This window comes from Amblyomma mixtum, chromosome 9 (assembly GCF_055824585.1).
Source record: "Amblyomma mixtum isolate Tamu chromosome 9, ASM5582458v1, whole genome shotgun sequence".
Classification (NCBI taxonomy): Eukaryota; Metazoa; Arthropoda; class Arachnida; order Ixodida; family Ixodidae; genus Amblyomma; species Amblyomma mixtum.
This window is the reverse complement of record NC_143020.1, coordinates 2,291,043-2,311,801: the sequence shown is the minus strand read 5'-3', so window position 1 is coordinate 2,311,801 and position 20,759 is coordinate 2,291,043.

The following is a 20,759-nucleotide window of genomic DNA, read 5'->3' as shown; positions in this document are numbered from 1 at the left end:
TTTGACAGATATGAGTAGCAGTGAATATTTTCACATGGCAGCAAGTTCATCATCTGATAACTAGCATACTAAGGCTGCTTACTTTGTATGGTGCAACGTCCCAAAATGACTCAGGCTATCAGGGACATGTATAACAATGAAGCTTTTTATATAATGAAAGTGTTGTGCACTGTGCATAGAAATAATTTTTCAAGTGTTACATTTTTGTTTTGAGATGAATACTAGGTAGGCTGCAGCACCTATGCACCAGTTTGAAAACCTTTGCGACTGCGCTTTTCTACAATCGGGTAATGTACCATTTCCCAAAATGTCTCATGGTCTGTTATGAAGAACACTTGCGGCGACTTGTTTGGATGCTAGTGAAGCACTTCATGCTTATACATTCAACAATGACGCCACCGCGGTGGCTCAGTGGTTATGGTGCTCGGCTACTGACCCGAAACACGTGGGTTCAATCCCGGTCATGGCGGTCACATTTCAATGGAGACGAAATGCTACAGGCCCGTGTACTGTGCGATGTCAAAGAAGTTAAGAACCCAAGGTGGTTTAAATTACCCGGAGACCTCCACTACGGCGTCCCTCATAGCCTCAGTTGTTTTGGGACGTTAAACCCCATAAAAAGCACAGCAGAGTTTCAGCAATTAAGTAATGGAGTGCCTTAAACACGTACGCAGGTTGACAGCATGGGTGTCATACATTGGAAGAAGTGACCGTTTGGAAAAACCGCCCAGTTCAGTGTACACCAGGTACCGGATGTGCACTGACCACTTCACAGCAAAGGACTTTATGGATCCCGGGTACACGCGACGCACTAAATTGGCTGTGCCTTCTGTGTGTCCAGGTTTGCAAGGCAAGCTGGTCACAGCATCTATATTTGTCAAGTAAATATTGTAGCAGGTAATCAAGAATTAAGCTGACGTGCTATACAGCAGATAATGTATACGTGCCTAGTTCGTATCTTTCCTTATGCTGCAGTTCACTTCAGTTGGCTTGAGAGTTTTTGTTTTGCTTCATGGTCAATAATTTCACTCTTCTGCTGAGCCTTTCCACACTGTTTTTCAAGCAAGAGGCTCTGCATTCACAGATGTGCGCTCATATGACTGCCGTACTCATTCTGAACATAGATGAGTTGCCGTGGTGGCTCAGGGCTGGTGGTGCCTGGCTAGTGATCTGAAAGGAGTGGGTTCGATCCCATTCAGATTTCGATGCAGGCAAAATGCTTGAGGCCCTGTGTACAGTGTGATGTGAGCACGCATGAATGCACACGGGCGGTCCAAATTTCCGGAGTCATTCACCAGCATGTCTCTCGTAGCCTGATTCGCTTTGAGACAAAGCAGTACAAATGAGACATTTGCTCATGTTTTCTGCCATTGCCTGCAGCGCTGCATCTGCTCGTGGACCATGGGCATACCACAACGGACGTGGCAGATCATGGGTGTTCTCTTTCCCCAAGCAGCAGCCGCTTTCCTGACTTGGCTGAAAGCGGTGCAAGCCCTCAAGAAAGCAGCTGCGTTGGTTAGTGCTTGTTCCTTGAGAGCTGCTTTGTAGCATTTTCAGTAGTAGTGTTCAGAAGAATATGCAGCGTATTCGTCGGATAGTGTACACTGTATCATCCCCGCAGGGAGGCGTCTGCAGCATGCAGACGTTGGTGAGTGGCGACACCACGGGGTTAACCCGAGCATCCGCAGGGACATCCCCGCAGGGGGATGATGGTGAACAATGCGTCACCACGGACCCGAGCATCCGCGCTTAGCCGTGCGTGGCATCGCCGTGTCCGGGGAAAAGGGGATCCTGGTGGTTGAGCTGATGCCGAGCGTTTGGACCCTTAAGGCCCCTCGGCGGAGGCAACACACCACTTTGGCCCCAGCTTCCTGTAGACGGCACCTCCGGCCTGACCCGACCGGGGGAAATCGGCAGTCGCCTTTTCCTGTTCTCCTCTCCATCTTTCCCTTTCCTATCTCCTTTCTTACAACTCTCCTGTATCCTCCTCCCTTCTTGGTTTTTTCCTCTTTTTCCTGGCGGCGAGGGTTAACCGTGTGTGACCAACTACCCTGTGTTGAGTCATATTAGGTTATAGTTAAGGTGTACAGCTGGCGTGGGCAGGACTTTCTTTCAAGTTCCTGTCGCGTCCCCTTGTTGGACTCCATGGTGGGTGGCTGGCACCATGACCGAAAAACATCAATTTTTTATGGCTCCCCCCCTTTCCAAACCTGATCGCTCTCTTAAAAGAGTGCGGAACGAAGCAGAGAACTTTTTTTCCAAAAAGAAACCAACATTTGCCAAATTCCATGTCATCCACAGTGAAGTTCAAGATAAACAGGCCAGGATTCTATCCCCCTTCATGGTATCGAAGTGCTTAACAGAAGCTTTGGGCCCCGGCTACAAAGTATCCAAAATGACCAGTGGCGATTTATTGCTGGAACTCCGAGAAAATGTCCAAACCACCAAACTCTGTAACATAGTGTCTATTGGGGACACACCTGTCTCCATCACTGCACACCGATCCCTCAACACTGTCCGTGGCGTCATCTCAGAAAATGATTTTCTACACCTTACCGAGAAAGAAATGCTGGAAGGGCTTTCCGAGCAAAATGTCATTGATGCATATCGAATCAAGATCCGCAAGGACAACAAAGAAATAGATACCAAACACCTAGTCCTGACTTTTACCACATGCACATTGCCCGAAACCATCGACGTTGGATACCTCAAAGTAAATGTAAGACACTACATCCCTAACCCCCGAAGGTGCTTTAATTGTCAACGGTTTGGCCACGGATCGCAGAGTTGCCGCGGCCACAAAACTTGCGCGAAATGCGCGTCGAAGGAACACCATTCTGAGGAATGCGACGCAGCTCTACGCTGCGCTAATTGTGAAGGAGAACATGCTGCGTACTCCAGGGCGTGTCCGTCCTGGAAGAAGGAAAAGGAAATCATCACCATTAAGACCAAGGAAAACATTTCATTCAAAGAAGCCAGAAGGCGTTTTGCACTGACAAATACATTCTCTTTCACAGCCAAACCAAACTATGCTGACGTGGCGCGCAGGGGCGGTGCACCACGCAGCACTCTGGCATCTGCCGCGGCCACTCCCACCGCGCCTGTGGTAGTGCCATCAACGCCCCAGGCAGAGACAGCCAAGGCTGCTCTGCCAACTCCAAGCCAGGGAGTGCCGGCCCATGGGCCAGCATCCCGCAGGAGTTCCCCCCGTCGGGGGAGGCCTGACACCAACACATCCGCGGCTTCGCGGTCCTCCAGCACCTCTGGTGAGGTGATGGATACAACTACCACTCCGCCCGCTTTGCGGCGGCGGACCGGCTCTCACGAGCGAAGAAAAGATAAAACCCCGGTAACGGGCCCAGAACAGTAAATTCCTTCAGTTCCATTCACACCCAAAAAAACAAACATGATATTTGCGATTCAATGGAACTGTAGAGGAATGTTAAGGAACTACAGTGATATAACACATATTCTAGGGTCCGTGATGCCGCTAGCTCTATGTCTCCAGGAGACCAATCTTGGTCCGCAACATTCAAATATCTTAAAGCATTATACAACTTTTAGGCGTGATCGCGAACATGCAAGTAGACTCTCGGGAGGCGTCGCAATCATCATCCAAAGCGGCGTCCCGGCTCAAGAAATCAAACTGAAAACAAAACTTGAGGCGGTTGCGGTTAGCGTCATCAGCTACAAAACCATAACAATATGTTCCGTATATCATCCCCCACACATCACATTAACATGCCAAGATCTAGAAGGCCTGATCGATGAACTGCCGGAGCCATTTCTGGTAGTTGGCGATTTTAACGCTCACTCTCCGTTTTGGGGAAGCGAACGCTGCGACTCTAGAGGCCAAACAATCGAAGATTTTATACTTTCGAATAATGTCTGTCTTTTAAATACGGGAAAAGCCACATATTGCTGCCCAAGCTCAGCAAAAATGAGCTCTCTCGATTTAGCCTTCGCATCACCATTACTTTTTAACGATTTTAAATGGGATGTTTTAAATGACCCCATGGGCAGCGATCACTTACCTACCGTCATCAGGCTCTCATCATCCACTCCAATCATCCCCACAAGGCCACGGCGCTGGAAAATTCAGCTTGCCGACTGGTCACTCTTTACAAAAAGTGCCACTCTGGAAAAGGAATTTTGTGACGACCTTAGCACAGATGAGATTAATCAGAAGTTTACTGAATGCATAATATCGGCCGCAACACTCGCTATACCACAAACAACAGGACTTGCACAAAAGAAACACAAAGTGTGGTGGACAAAAGAATGCACATTAGCAAAAAAACAACAAAACAAAGCCTGGAGCGCTCTGCGTCGATATCCCACTGCAGAGAACTTACTTACCTTTAAGAAGGCAAAAGCCAGAGCGCGGTATGTCCGAAGAAATGCAGAAAAAACCTCTTGGCAGAAATATGTCTCCTCAATAAACAGCTCAACAACATCAAAGAAAATGTGGGAAAAAGTGCGTAAATTTACTGGTGACCATACCCCTTTCACACTTCCTCTCTTGACAGCACCCGGGACACAAACATCTTTAGAAGAACAGGCCAACATACTGGGCGAGCATTTTGCTGAGATCTCAAGCTCATCCAACTACACAAGCACATTTCAAAAACACAAAGCAATAGCTGAAAAACAAAAATTTCCATCTGGAGCAGGTGTTCATGAGGATTACAACCAGCCTCTCACACTACAAGAAATAAATAAGGTATTATCTTCTGGAAAAAAGACAGCACCAGGACCAGACAACGTGCATTACGCTATGCTTCCACATCTCTCCGAGGCTGCTGTAGAGGCACTGTTAAAATTCTTTAATAAAATCTGGATAACTGGAAATATACCTGACGAGTGGAAAAAAGCAGTCATAATACCCTTTCTCAAACCCGGAAAACCACCAACAAGTCCTAGCAGTTACAGACCAATAGCCCTCACCAGCTGCATTGCTAAATCTTTCGAAAGTGTAATAAACATTAGACTGACCTTCGTACTTGAATCTCGGCAACTACTAGATAAACACCAATGTGGGTTTAAGAAAACATGCTCCACCACAGATCACCTTGTCCGCCTAGAAAACACCATCCGGGAGGCGTTCATCCACAAGCAGCACTGTATTGGGGTCTTCTTCGACCTGGAGAAGGCCTACGATACTACGTGGAAGTTCGGCATCCTCCGTGACCTAGCAGAGCTAGGTATCCGCGGCAGGATGTGGAACTGCTTGAACGACTTCCTGACTAACCGTACATTCCGAGTCCGCCTAGGAGCAACTCTCTCCATGACTTTCACCCAAGAGAACGGCGTACCCCAGAGGTGCATTCTAAGCACGACACTCTTCATAATAAAAATGAATTCCTTAGCTAAAGAAATACCCAAGTCCATAATGTATTCAGTTTATGTAGATGACCTACAAATAGCATGCACGTCCTCCAGCATATCAACCTGTGAGAGACAAATACAAATCACACTAAATAAACTAGGTTCTTGGGCAGACAAAAATGGATTTAAATTTTCCCCTCAAAAAACAGTAGCTGTTCTTTTCTCATTGCGACGAGGCCTACAGGTCGATCCCAGTCTATACCTGAATCACACTGCGCTACCAATTAAACAAGAACACAAATTTTTAGGCCTAACTTTCGACAAGAAACTCACATTTCTACCACACATTAACAACCTTAAAAAGAAAGCTTCTCAAGCCCTCAATGTCTTAAAAGTGCTCTCACGGAAGCGGTGGGGGTCCGATAGAGCAAGCCTTTTACAAATATATCGCTCTCTGGTGCGCTCCAAGCTGGACTACGGGTGCATAGTATATGGCTCGGCAAGAGCATCCTACTTGAAAAGATTAGACCCCATTCATAATCTTGGTCTGCGCCTATCATCTGGAGCATACAGAACATCACCAGTAGCCAGCCTATACGTTGAAACTAATGAGCCCGCTCTTGAGGACCGAAGAATCGCACTAACATGCACATACGTCTTAAAAATCCGTTCTCTTCCGAAACATCTCTGCCATCCAGTTGTCACCAAGTGCCCATCTAAAAGATTATTCATCAACAAACCACATTCTATCAGGCCATTACTACTGCGCTTTGAAGATAAATGTGAAGAGCTAACAGTACTAGATGCCCTACCGAATATTGCACAAAGGAATGAATATTTGCCACCATGGTACAGCCTGCCTTCAGTATGTGACTTCACAATGACACATTTAGACAAAAAGCAAACGCCAAACGAGTACATATTACAGGAATTCTTTGCACTACAAGAAACGTATGACACCTACATTGAATTTTATACCGATGGCTCAAAAACAGAAAGTCATGTTGGAAGTGCAGTAATCCAAGAAAAAAATAAACAGATAATGCGACTACCAGAATGCGCATCAGTTTTTACTGCTGAGTGTTATGCCATCTTCATAGCTGTAGAAAAAATAGTAAGAGAGAACATCAAAAATAGCATCATTTACACCGATTCCCTCAGTATGCTCAAAGCACTGCACTCCAGGAATGCTACTGAACCCATAATAGGAAACATCATACATAACATAGTTAAAATCACAAAACAAAAGCACAACATTAAATTCTGCTGGGTTCCTAGCCATGTTGGAATTGTAGGCAATGAGAAAGCAGATGTATGTGCTGCACAAGCCCGCCATGGCCAAATAAAGCAAGTGAACATACCGCACAGGGATTGTTTAAAGTTTATCTACAGTAAACTCAGAAATAAGTGGCAGGCAGCATGGGAAGAGCACGCAAACAACAAATTACATTCTGTTAAGCCCATTTTAGGGGAATGGCAATCGTGTAGGCATCAAGAACGTTTTACCGAAGTTATTTTATGTCGGCTCCGCATTGGACACACCCACCTCACGCACAACTTTCTGCTAACCAAACAAAACAAACCTCTCTGTGACATGTGTGGTGCTGAACTCACAGTGAACCACATTTTAATTTCATGTATAAAGCTAGAAGAACTAAGAAAGAAATATTTTACAACATTTTACAGGGAAACCATCCCATTACACCCCATGTTACTTTTTGGTGATCGAGCACTGGTTGACATCTCATGTATTTTTAGGTTTCTCAAGGAAGCAAGCATTTTAAACAAACTCTAAGTATAGAAAGCTTCACCTTTAACAAAAACTCTAACCTTGTGTTTGGCGCATCATAGCCTCAGTTGCTTTTGCGCCATTAAAATCAATATAACTAACTGTACACTGTATCATTATTGCCCATTGTAAGAACAGACAGTTTAAAATTAGTTAGGGAAACGTTGATTTTGTGTGACTTTTGAATTGAATGTTTATCGTGTCTTGTTGCATCATACGGAACGTCTGTCTGTTCACCGTTTTTGCGCTGATGGTAAAGTTTCCAAGTTATGGTTTAAGTGCTGGTACAGCTCACTCGATAGATTTGTGAACTGTTGTAAACATAAACATAGTTCCTCACTTCTGTTCTTGCACATGCTCATTAATGTTTCGTATATGCAGTTCGAATAAATTGTTATAGTATATTTGTTATGTATAAAGTTTATATTCAGGTGGCCTGGGTAAAGTTTAGTTGTCGCCACCGTGTTTCCCAATGCTGAAATTAGGCTAGACGACTATTTAGTAGTTCCGACAAGTCATCAATATTCTGTACTAATATGGTTGACCTCTCACTAAGTAGAGTTTGACCTTGCCTACGCTGTAGGTAATTGGCATGCGCCGGACAAGGTCCCGTGACCCGCAAGCTGGTTGGCACGCTGAGTAAAGCTATCACTCAGTGAAACTGCAATATGGAGGACACTAACTGCAATTGACAAGAGATGACAGGAAATGCCTTTCAGAGGCATTGCAAACAAGAACAGAGAGGAATGTGTGCTTGCCTCAGCACCACTGTTACTACCTGAATTGCTTGTGCAAATGCAAATTTGTGCATTCCGTGACGTTGTGTTCGGCTCCTGTGTTCCCTTTAGACCTCAGAAACATCACTTTCCACTTTAGAAAATCTTAAATTTCATGCCTTCAGAACAAACAAGCCGCAGTATTCTGCAGAAAACGTCAAAATGCGCTTCAATGCCGCTCATGTAATAATGAGAACTATTAGTTTCATTTTTTTCCCCACCTATTCACGGTAGCCAAAGAAACCTTTGCCATTAGGCTCATAAGCTGGTAAGAGAGGCCATGTTTTCAGTGAGCTTGCGACTTGGTGCGCAAGTGCAAAGAAGGTGGCTGTGTACATACAAAAAGTTTACACCCATAGTACCTGTTGGTCAGAAAGAGAAGACGCTGGCAGAATTGAGAGCAGCAAAGAAAGCAAGGAACAGCAAAGCACTGGGTGGCTGGAAACAGTAGCGACTGCTGCTGGTGCTGTGTGGGGAGCTGCATGCATTAAAGTGTCGGAGGTTTGCCCTGACTGTTTTGGTACATGCGTCTGAAGCAATGCCTTTTATTGTGCAATTAATTTAAATATCTCCTCAACCCTCAAGCTCCCATCATTATATTCATCCAGATAAGGTAAAAGTCATTTTTCTGACGTGTTCCTACTCATGTCGGTAACAGCATCATCCAAAAAGAAAAGGCGGCTCTTTACACAAATGTGCGGCAAATGCTTAAGTGGACGTCTTTTTGTGCATTCACAGGAAACTAGGGGTGTTAACCATAGCATTGTATGCATAATGTAACACTCGAAGCGTTTACTTCACATGCAGGAATCTTACTCTGGGAAAAGTTATATTCGGGACAGTCGTGTACATGGGTTGTGTGAATGAATTGCGCAGAGTGCATTATGCTCATAGAAAAATAACCGTAATGCAATACGTTGCGCTTACTGGAAGCAATGTTTACTGTGACGGAACCATTAAAAGGCATTGTGCCAAGACTGACTTTATTGCTACCCTTTTTCTTGTATTATAGTTCTTGGCAGCGATCCTGCAATGGGCTCAGCATACACAAATTGTCTGCAGTATTCCAAGTCCAGGGCCACAGCAACTATAAGGAGGCTGGAGGCAAAAGTGAAGAGCTGCCGCAAGACCATCGCAAGGTTGCGCACACAACAACACAGCTTGCCGCCAACTATTTCGAGGGCACTAGGTGTCATCCAGCCATTTGTCACTGACGAAGTGTTCAAACTTCTCACTGCACACGTGTCTTCAAAGCCAAGGGGCAAATGCAAACGATTTCCTTTGTGGATAAAGAAGTTTGCGTTGCACCTAAACTTTCGTGCACCACGGCCGTATAGATTTTTAGCACCCATTTTCACCTTGCCCACCCAGCATTCGCTGAGACGATGGTCGGCTAACGTCAACATGAAACCAGGTGTGATTCCTGGGGTCATTGAGTCGCTTTCAGCGAGAAGTCAGACTTGGGATAAAAGAGATCAAGCATGCACTTTGATCTTCGATTAAATAGTACAGAAAAAAAACTTGTGCTGCGATTGCAGTCAGGTTGTTATTCATGGCTTTGTGGATGATGGTAATGTGCGGACATCGACAATTGCAGACAGGGCTTTGGTTGTTCTGGTGGGTGGAATCTCCAAGAGGTGGGTTCAGCCAATAGCATTCACAATTGTCAACACCAGCACCTATTATGCGTAAATTGCTCATGTCCCTTATTGATAAACTTAAAGAAATAGCCAAACTGACAGTGAGGCACTTGTTTGCGACCAAGGGGCGTCAAACATCAGCTTGTGTTATCAGCTGGGCGTGTCGGTTGACAGGCCTTTCTTTGAAAGAAAGGGTGAGCGGATGTATCTTGTTTTTGACGTGCCCCATCTCACAAAAACTAATCGTAATAATGTTCAAGCTCACAAGTTGCTAATTGGGGAAGAGGTTGTGGACTGGGCTTACATTGAGCGTCTATACAATTTGTCCCACGAGTTGCGCTTCCGTTTAGCCCCAAAGCTGACCGAGTGGCACATTTTTCAAAAACCGTTTTCTAATATGTAAGTAAGCAGAGCAGCACGAGTACTGAGTGCTTCAGTGAGTGTGGCCATTGTGGCTTTAATATCTGCAGAGGAGCTGTCCGCAGCAGCAATGACTACAGCGCAGTTTTGCAAAAGAATGGATAAACTGTTTGATGCACTGAACAGCTCAACTCCTAAAAAAAATAGCGCAAAGATATCGCTATGCAATTAAAAGGGATGATGACGAACTTGTTCACTTCCTTCCAGATCAACTTCACTGGATTAAAACGTGGAAGTTTGCTGTCAAGCGTCAGCCACAAAGAATCATGGGCTGGCAGATAACTATCCAAGCTGTTTTGCTTCTTTGGAGTGATCTTTCTCAAAATCATAATTTTTTGTACCTCCTCACCCGTCGGCTGCAGCAGGATTCGCTGGAGAATGTTTGGGCACATTAGGCAGAAGCAAGGCTGCAACATGAATCCGAATGTTTTCCAGTTTATCTCTGGTTTAAAGCATATTTGCATTCAGAAACTGTTTAAACTTTCCAAAAAAGGTAATGCTGAGGAGGATAGATGTGAACTTCTACTCGAATGTTCACCATTCTCTGTTAGCAGGGCATCTCTGGTTGATAATTTTGGGCAGACTCCTGCCGACGACTTTCCGTCCTTGCAAGATGTTTCAGAGCTAGCCGCGGATAAGCACTCTCATGTTATTGAGGATTCTGTTGTCTATTACATGGCAGGCTTCTTGGTAAAATATTTTGTTGGTAAATATGCAAAACATTGCATTTGCCCTCAGTTGTTGAAAGATGAAGACAATACATTGAGTGGTTCTCATCAATATTTTATGATGCTGAAAGCATATCATGTACCAGGCAAAGTGTTCGGAAATTTAACTGTACCATCCCAAAAGGCATGCACATATGTGCAAGCACTTGAGACCCACTTTCTTGCTTTGGTTGAGGACACTGCACATCTAGAAAGGGTTTGTGATGTTTTGCTGCGACATCTCCAATGCATTGGGGATTTTGATTTTTGTACTCTTGAGTGCCGGCAGAAGTTAGTGAAAATGTATTGTAGAATTCGTTTATGCTGGCATGTGAGATTTGTGAACAGAAATTTAGACAAAGTTCGCTTTCAGTCGTCAGTTTCTGGTGTACAATGCGAGTTCATGCTTCTAAGATGGTGTTCGATGCTCACTGAATCGCTACGCATTATTTACAACCCAGAGATACAACACAAAAATTTGGTGTCTCTACCCCTTTAAGGAAGCTGTTTCTTACATCCTGCGCCGAACCGCCGACCGTTGGGGTTATCTTCACCGATTCGAAAGCATCTCTTCAGATCCTGGCCAACCTGCTGAAGAAACCGAATCACCAGCCAGTTTCCCTGGACATCGGATATCTACATCATTTAGCTATTGCCGCAGGCCACTGCATAACATTTCAGTGGGTACCTGCTCACTGTGGCATTCAGGCTAATGAAAAAGCAGATGAAGCGGCCCGTAAGGGCCACCAACATCGGAGATACATTAGAACTTTTTTTACGAAATCTGATGCGTCCCAGGTGGCCAAAAGTTTTGCTTCCGAATAAAAGTATCGGCTTTGGAGTTTGCCGACATATCAGTACCAATTTCTTCACTCAATCGACCCACATCTTAGATCAAGACTCTCACCCAGAATTCCTCGACATCTGGAAACACTTTATCATCGACTTCGTCTTAATGCTGCATATACAAACGGCTTACGATACCGTTTTAGACAAATGGACAGTCCGCACTGTGACAACTGTGCCGCGATAGAAACTGTGGAGCATATCTTGCTTGAGTGCCCTGCATATGCCAACGAGCGTGCGTACTATGAACATTGCATGCAGAAGCTCTGCTCAGTGCCCCTTACAATGGACAAAGTTTTAGGTCCCTTAGCCTGCCTTAGGCAACAGAGACTTGCAATGACTTTTCTATTCACATATTTAAAAGACATTGGACATCTTGATAAGCTTTAAACTCACTTGCACGTCACCTTCATGCATTCTTCATGCAGTGAACTTCGTCAGCCCATTTGACGGACTATGCACTCCATCACTCCATAGGTTACATCAATTCTCGCCATTGCATCCTTAGTACCCATTTCATGGCCGCATTTTATCTTCGTTTTTTTTTTTACCTCTTCCACTCTGCTCTCCTTCTGTCTTTATCTCCCAAATTCCCCTCCCTACGCAGAGTAGCATGCCAGCGATTTTTAAGCGCCGGCTAAATTCTCTGCTCTTCATTAAAGAGTCTCTCTCTCTCTCTCATAGGAGGCTTCATTTTGAAAGGAATCTTGCCGTCCGTCAGCTGCCAGCAATGCGAGGATGCCCTACTGGGATGTGCTAGTTATGAACATGCCTCTCTGACTGCTCTGAAGGAATATGTATCAGAAGGCGACAACCTAATTTATACCAGTAATTACGTGATGCACATGCTCCAAATCTAGGAGGAGCACTTTGTTGGAATAAACTCATGGCACACAGGTAAACTAGTGACAATGAAGTCACCTCTCCGCTCACTTACAGCATACCTAGGAAAGGTCTGCTGCATGCAAGCATAACCACCGCGCTTGAAGTTCTGCGCAAGCCATGATGAAGAAATCCGGAAAACGCTGACAGACAGGTACGCAAGATTGAGACTGCGCATCTTCCTCCGACACCTTCAAAAAGCTCGTCTCAACGGTCACGCAAGCGAGACGTATGCAGGAGGTAATTTAACCTAAGCTGCTATCCACACTGATACACCCATGCTGCTAGCACCAGCAGAGTTCCTATTTGTACACCTAATAAGTGTCCTAAATTGCATAGTTAGTTTTGCATTGACTCCAGGTTTTGAAGACAAGGATGATCTGTGCAAACATGCCTTCAAAGTACCCTGAAATATTTTTTTCAGGGCAAATAAACAACTTTCGTGGTTATAAACAATATTAATGATTGTTTGGTTTCAACTAACCTCTGGTCGCGGCAATAGATTGTTACTTTGTCTTAAGAACACTGTCTTTAGTGTGCGTTGAATTATACTAATGCAGTCGACTGTCATTAGTTTGACCTATCAATGACACCAAAATTTCGATTCCATTCGAGTATAAACGGATGTATTCTCACTGCGACTAATAGCTTTCCTCATCATTTGACCAGTATACAGTGGTCCGCCAAGTTATGGGCGACTGCATGCGTATAAAAATACCTGGAGATATTTGGGGTTTTCAGTGCACAATGGATGCATGCGCGGCCCAGGTACTGCGATATTTGGTTCGTGTACGTGTGGCGAATGCGCTGGCTTTTATTTCTTAGAACAATGTACGTAAAGCACATTAATCTTTTTTCTTCAAAAAATTGTCATTCCATTACTGAGGTTGACAATAAATTTGATTAAGGCAAATGGAGCGTTCTTATTTATATACACATTTGGGTGATTGAATGCAATCTACCTGCTTATGATATTGCTGTTATTACTAATTTATTTTAATCCTGCAGTTAGGTTCCTAGTGCGCTCTATGAACTCTTTCCATCTAGCACCCGAGTCGCCGTGTGCTAGGAGAAACGACCGCCCAAATCTTAAAATATTTGGACAGTTGTCCCTTACAAGCCTATTCTGCTTACACTTCATTAGAAAAGGCGTGAAACGCAGTTGTGTTTTCTTTTGGTCGCGAAGACAAGCGCGCTTTTGCAGCGGCCAGTGCATAAAGCCTGTTGGCGCACGCCCCGCGCCTTTGAAGTGGGCATGGCAATGGCGGCCGCCGTAGCAGACGACGCAGTTGTCTTCACCCTCAGCGGAGCGCGCGGGCATCGAGGCACCCTACTCCCGACGAATGTGGCCCGTACTTCGGCAGCGAAGACACAAAGGCGGTCTTCCGGGTACCACAACGAGTGCCAACTCACCGCCGACGTTCAGCTGGTGAGGCAAATCGTCAAGTTTAACACCGGTCTTCAACTTCAGGGTGTCGAGCCTTGCGGTCGACCTCTTCTCTGAGACGCCTTTCACGAGCCAGCGTTCCCGGGCCACTTCTGCGACATTTCCGTATGGCGCAAGAGCGACACGCACGTCCTCGTCGGGCACGTTATGGAGCAGCCAATGGAGCTTGAGGCGCACGTCCTGGTTCCTCGGGTCGATCACTAAGCAGCGGCGTTCCTCCACGAGCAGCTCACCGACGCCTGCAATCTTCCGCGCTGCATCGGCATCCTTCAGTGTGATAGCCCAGACGTGGCTCATGCGATACGCCCCCTGGGCGATAACGTCAGGGAGCAGCGCATGCTGGGCTAACGCGTCTCGGAAATCTTCCACCCGGTAAGGGCGGGCCGTGATGTCGGCGTGCAAAAAAACGGTATTTAAAACAAAACGCCCTGTAGGCAGACCTGGCAGAACAACCTGGTAGAAACTTTCCTGTTCAGCAACCCTGTTTCCGCGGCCAGACAAGGCCGCTGAAGCCGCTCCTACGGAGCCCATGATCGCACGTCCGAACACTGCGGTGGCCGGAAGTGAAGACTCACGGGCGCAGAACAGCACGGAGTGATACACCTCTCTTTATTTTGTTTTGCAGACTACTTCCGTAATCTTCGCAGCGTTGGACATGATGTATGAAACGGAGTATAGAGGGGAAAATTGATTTCTGAATATTCAAAGTTCACATCCGCCATTCTTTTTGTCTTTTCGTCCAGTGCATGAGGTACTTCCCAGAAAAATTTAGGTGCGCTGTAAAATGAACACCAGAATTGCGACTGGCCTCGATTCTTTGAGATCCAGAATGTTGAATCAGTCGTTGAGCTATTGGCATCACTTGTATAGGGAATAGTGAACAAATAAATACCAAAAAGCCATCCTAGGAATTCTACATTCCCTTCATGGTTTTCTTGCCATTTGAGACATTACTTGAAGAAAAAACAGCGGTATTACAAACTGTTTGTAAAATTAGAGAGTATTCATATAAAATGTATTCATTATGCAGACCAATTGTGAAAGAAGCATTTGCACGCGATTAACCTTAATACACAAACTTCACGGAAGAGCAGTTGCGGGTTCTAACCAAGAAAAAATTATTCGACATTATTAACTAACCTGTAGTGTAAGATCTGATTGTATTTTTTACCTAATGCACTCATTCACTGTTTTTGCACTTGTCTTGTTCGTATATTTTTTTCCATTTGTTCCTTGTTATTCTTCCCATCATATATATTTTATGTCCTTCTGAACTGTCGTGCTTCCTGCCATGTTGTTCGGGGAGACGGGGCCAGTCAAGCTGCCCTTGACGCAGCTTTTATCGCGTCACCATCGCCACACCTCGTACATGCCCTGTACTTGTTGTGGGAAATAAACTGAAACTGAGACACTAAGACAGAAGCTAACAGTTTTGGTGCTTTAGTGCCGAAGTAAAGAAATGATAAGGTGCGGAACTAAATATACATGATGGAATCTGTTTCAAACAGAAAGACGTTGTGACGACCCCACATAATGCGCAGGTCCACACGGGACGGAGAGGCAAGAAGACACCGAATGGCTCAGTTTAAACAAAATGATGTAATCAATAATTATACATTGTACATCAGAGGCTGGGGTGCCCGAGCTTACGTGGCGACGCCGTCATGGGGGCGATGGAGGGGCTCCGGAGTTGCGATCCGTCGGGGTTGCTGGCAGAAGCTGCGCGCCGTCGGGCTTCGGCGCTGAAGGACCCTGTTCGTGAACGATGTCGTCCTCCGCGTGCCTTTCGTCCGCCCTCGCCAGCTATATCTGCTCCGCCGGCCACGCCCGATCTCCTGTCTTCCCGACTGGAATGTTTCTTTCTTCCTCCTTTCCACGGCGGCGCCTGCGGCCCCCCAACCTCCCTCGTTGGAATGTCGCTTGTCTCCCACCGGCAGCTTTCTTCTCTTGTCCTTGTACGGCCAGGCAGCCTAATTGGGCTGGCTTTCCCTCCCGCCGGCGCCTTTGTACCATTGTACCCCTTCAGTGGCTTGCCGCCGCTGGGGGCTCCGTCAACGCGGCGCCGCTGAACGCGGACCGTACCCCTTCAGTGGCTTTGCCGCCGCTGGGGGCTCCGTCTAGGCGGCGCCGCCGAACGCGGACCGTTTAAGGGGAGACAAGGGAGTAGGACGGTTGAGCACAGAGAAAATTCCGCCGAAGATATGGGCCCTGGTAGCTCACGCACGGAACGTCACACTCGCTCACCCTCCAGAAGAATGTTCTCCGAACATTTGAGTCCAGGCAGCTCCCCTTCTTTTTCTGAATCGCCTCGCACATTCCGTCCGACAAAACACTTTTCGCTGCACACAACACCACTGCACTGCACCATATGCCGCAGCTGTCATAACTGGCGTCTCCAGGGGCAGCACTGATCTTTCACAGACAAACATGAAACTCAGCACCCAAGCCTCTCCTTGCTAGTCCAAACTGGACGAAATAAATTTACCACAGTTACAAAGGAGCTCCCACTTCCAGCACAATCACGGCACAGACAAAAAAATATATAGATAACGAAAGGAAGTCGGGCATGCTCTGCATCCTGTGTAAAGGTGTTACTTAATGACAGAAAGGCTTAACTAGCAACTCCGATATTTTAACACATAAGCACATAGCAATGTTATGAGCTGCAGCATTACACAGTCTTAACCAGTCCCCAACTCCACTCTGTTTACGCCATTAGTCCGACTTAGCTTTCCGATTTCGAAGCGGATATCGGCGTTCATGAGACGTACCAAGTAATTCTGTGACCCCTTGTCTGCTTTGAGACTCGCGAGGGCTCGTGGCAGGAGCCTCTCTTGGCGTTATCTGCGCGGCAACCTCGCGCGCTCCTTCCTCCAGCAATGCATGAAGTAAATCCGGTGGCATTCCTGCCGTAACCTCTGGCGCTTGCCGAACAAATGCAGGAGAGGGCGTTTCTTGCGAACAATCTGCGCTCTCCGCTTCACTTCGGTCCCCATCAAAATCTGAGCTTTCCCCCTCCTCATTTCGTGAATACTGAACCGGTGCCGACTTGAGGCGATTTGCGTGTATCCTTATCAAGCGGCGGTTCACGTCTCGGACCCTGAAGTTTACCGGAGAAAGCTTCTCGACAACCTCGCACGGTCCTCTCCACCTCGTCTGGAACTTACGAGCCAATCCAATCTGTCTTTGGCAGTTTTCGATGTACACGCTGTCCCCCACATCAAACGGCGCGTCTCTAGCACCGCGATCGTGCACCTCCTTCCTGCGCTTCGCCGCTTTCTTTAAGGCCTCCTTTGCGATGTCCCTCGCCACTTGCAAGCGCGATTCTAGCTCAACCTTATAGTCGTCCAGTGAAGCGTATGGGACACGACGGGGGCCCTCTGGCACTTCACTAGGCTGGTCCGGGTCTCGGCCGTAGAGAAGAAAGAATGGCGATTCGCCCGTGCTCTCGTGTGCTGCGGAATGGTAGGCAAACATTGCATACGGGGCCACAAGTCCCAGTCCCGCTGGTCGCGCGAAACAAAATGCGACAGGAACCCGGCCACGGTTTGGTTCAGTCGCTCCACCGCGCCGTTGCAAGCCGGATGGTACGGTGTTGTTTGCTTCTTAGTGATCTTAAGCAGCTCGCAAACTCTCCGCATTAGCTGCGACACGAAGTTCGTTCCCCGATCTGTCAAGAGTTGCCTCGGAGATCCATGTCGGAGCACGATCTGTTCGACAAATGCTCTTGCAACCGTGTCTGCTTTCTGATCTGGGAGTGCTACCGCTTCCGCGTATTTTGAAAGGTGATCGACAAATACTAAAATGTACCTGTTTCCAGAAGTGGTCGTGGGCAATGGGCCCATTATATCCATACCTGTCCGCTCGAAAGGAGCCGAAACCTCAGGGAGCGGCTGAATTGGTGATGGCCTGCGTCCCTTGGGTGTTTTTCTTTCCAGACAGGAATGACACTTCGCACAGTAGTCTCTAACATCCTGTCGCATGCCACTCCAAAAGTACAAACGCTCGACGCGCCTGCGTGTCTTCGCTACGCCAAAATGACAGGCGCACGGCGCATCGTGGAACGCGCAAAGAACCCTTTCTGTCCACGACCGAGGTATGACGACTCTCTCCCAAGCGGTTTTCTCTGGTCTCCCTTTCCTGGTTGGCCTCGTGCGCCGACACAGGGTGCCGTCTTTGCCAATGAAATAACCTAGCTGTTCGGGGTGAGATGGTGCGCCCTCTAAGCTTTCGATTATTCGCTTCAGGTCAGGATCTTTGCACTGCTCTGTGCGTAATTCGGCGGGGTCGACTACGGGGACAAACTCATCTATAGCTGACACGGCAGCTGTACGGCTGAGCGCATCAGCATTCAGATGTGTCTTTCCTGGCTTGTGCTCCACCTCAAAGCAGTATTCCTGCAGCTGTAGATTCCATCTAGCGAGTCGCGAGCTAGGGTCCCTGACACTCATCACCCATTTCAGAGGATGGCAGTCTGTGACTAGCTTGAATTGGCGGCCGTAAAGGTAGCATCTGAAGTGCTTTACTGCCCAGACAACGGCGAGGCACTCCCTTTCTGTAGCTCCGTACTTCTGCTCAGTGGGGCTCAGCTGTCGGCTAGCAAAAGCCACGGGATGTTCTTTGCCCTCGATAACCTGAGATAACACAGCACCAACTGCGAACTTTGACGCATCTGTGGCCAAAACGAAGGGCAAATTAAAATCCGGGTGGCGCAACAGCGGTGCACTCATTAGCTTCCTCTTCAGGGCCCCAAAAGCATCCTCCTCGTTTTTGCACCAGCGAAAGGCGACATTTTTGGCTGTTAAGGCAGTGAGCGGCTTAGCGAGCTTGGCGAACTCCGCTATGTGCCTTCGGTAGTAACCGATCAGGCCGAGAAACTGCCGGACCTGGCGGACAATAGTCGGGGATGGAAAATCCGAGACACACCTTAGTTTCTCAGGGTCCGGTCGCACGCCGTCAGCTGAAACAACGTGCCCGAGGTATTTCACCTCGTTTTTGAGGAATTGGCACTTAGAAGGCTTCAGCTTGAGACAAGCTGCTCTTAGTCGCACCAAAACCTGCTCAATATCGCGCAAGTGTTTCTCAAAACTGTCACTGTATATGATTATGTCATCCATATACACGAAGCACAGCTTCCCCAGAAGACCCGCCAGGATAACATCAGCGGTTCTCTGCCAGACAGCAGGGCTGTTGACCAGACCCATCGGCATTCTTTTCCATTCATAGTGCCCTGAGGGCGTGTTGAATGCCGTTTTCTCAGCATCTGCCGGATCCATTGCTATCTGCCAGAATCCCGCCGCCATGTCCACTACCGTGAAGTACCTGGCAGAGCCCAGCTGAGAAAGCGTCTCCTGTATATCGGGAATGGGGTATGGATCGATGCGAGTTACGGCATTTAGTTTGCGGTAGTCCACCACCAATCGATACGAGCCATCTGGCTTTTCCACCAATAGTGCCGGTGCTCCCCATGGTGACTTTGAGTGTTCGACAATGCCGCGATCAATAAGGTCCTGCACCTGCCGCTCCATCTCCTCACGTTGGGAGTAAGGAATCCTGTACGCACGTTGGTAAACGGGTGATGAAGTGCCGGTTTCTATCCTGTGCTTTATAACGCCACAGCAGCCCAAATCCAGGTTGGACGCGGCGAATACCTCTGAGTAGTCGTTCAGCAAACCAGCCAGAGCCTCCCTCTCCCTGGATTTTACGTGGGAAAGATCGAACAACGCATTTGGAGGAGCCGAAGGACTAGCATGCTCTACAGTTGCGAGTACCGTATCGGTGGGCTCATGTTTCTCTATCGCAGAGGTGAAGAAAGCCAATGTTTTGTTCTTGGGAAGGCTCAGTGGCTGCTGGCTACAGTTAACCACCCGTAGAGGCACTCTGTGGGCGTCATTAACAGTCACGAGGCACGCGGCTGCCTTCAGGCCATTACTAAGAGAGTCGACCGGTTCAAGCACTCCCACGGCGCCGCTCTGTACATCTGCAGGCACATAAGCGCACAAAATGTGCTCCGACCACGGAAGGACGACCGCCTCATCGACCAGCTTTACGGCAACCCGCGAATATACCTTCTCTAATGATCCCACTGTTCGACGGGTGTCAATATCGGTACTTCGAACCTCAGCCCTGCTCCTGTTCAAAAACGGAACTTTTGAGCCCCCCGCATTAAAGGGACTATGAAACAAATTTATTGAGATTATGTAAAGATAGGCAATCCATCACTCGTCACTCCAGCGCAAGAATTTTTGAGCTAGCATCAATAACAACGAAGTTATAGGCGATTAAAAATTACCCTCCTCCTCTCCCCCCTCAACTCGTACGCGCGGGGCACCATGAAAAAATAAAGAAAACAGCTCCGGGACTGGGCTCCGCCCATGAAAACGTCATTCGCTGACGTTCGGTTTACAACTTCCGGTTGTCGCACTCGCGAGGAGCAGCGTGCGTCGGCAGCGTCTCTCCGGTCTCGGCGCTTTCTTGGATTGCGGCGCGCGTCGGGTTTCTTTGCTAGTTGGCAGAATGGACCCGGACCTGTTCCCGGCTCACACAATGTTTTATTTTTTTGTGCGCTGGTTCGGCCGTCACACCGATGCTGCCAAGTCTTGGTGTGAAACACCGTGCATATACTGAGCCTAGCTCTCGAATGATGTTGGACACCCGGCTGCGGGATCGCAAAATCGCGCCGCCCGACTTAGAACACAAGGAACATACGGTATTACGGTCGTAAAACGGACGGGAGAGTCAAAGAAGGTCGGGACCGAGTCTGCATGTCGAAGCAGCAGCCGAATGTGAACAGCAGCAGTACGTAGCCGTCAGGCCAAGGCCCTCCGCGACAGCTAACGCTTCGAATTCGTCCTGTGCCCTAAGTAAATGCGGCACCTTTTTTTAAGTTCTCGTAGATAAAATTGTCTTCCATCGCAGATCATA